Raw genomic sequence first — 513 nt, 5'->3', positions numbered from 1 at the left:
ACTGTAGTCCATGGAATTCTAAGCGCCAAAACACTGGAGTGGACAGCTGCCCCACAGTGGGATGGAATCCAAGTCTCCTGCATTGCGGGTGGTGGTTTCTTCACCAGCTGAGCCACAGCAGAAGGCCATAAACACAACCAGACGACGAGGATGGGATTCGAACCCACGCGTGCAGAGCACAATGGATTAGCAGTCCATCGCCTTAACCACTCGGCCACCTCGTCTCGCAGGAAACTGCAGCGTCTGGAAACTTTTAAAATGTATTACTGGTTGGAAAGCCTTTATAGTTCCATGTTTGTGCCCAGTACCATTCTTCAAACTGCAGTCTTTTTCAGAGACTTTACACAAAGAACTGATTCTTTACTCCTTCCTTGGGGAACCTTTCACACTTTGATAGTCTTTTAACCTGCTGTGACTCCAGCTTTAATTCTCATTCTTCTTCAGTACTCACATTGCATCGCAGTCACGGTGACGTTTTCTCTATTTTCTGTAATCTGATTCTCCTGCGTTTTT

General features: G+C 46.4%; 1 non-coding gene across 1 annotated transcript; it reads right to left on the bottom strand.

The window, feature by feature from the left end:
* Positions 1 to 142: 142 nt before the first annotated feature.
* On the bottom strand, positions 143 to 224 carry TRNAS-GCU. Its single transcript has one exon. It is a non-coding gene; the product is annotated as a tRNA-Ser (tRNA).
* Positions 225 to 513: the final 289 nt, after the last annotated feature.

This window comes from Bison bison, unplaced genomic scaffold (genome assembly GCF_000754665.1).
Source record: "Bison bison bison isolate TAMUID 2011002044 unplaced genomic scaffold, Bison_UMD1.0 scf7180017857286, whole genome shotgun sequence".
In the NCBI taxonomy this organism is placed as follows: Eukaryota; Metazoa; Chordata; class Mammalia; order Artiodactyla; family Bovidae; genus Bison; species Bison bison.
This window is presented reverse-complemented; position numbering and strand designations above follow the sequence as displayed.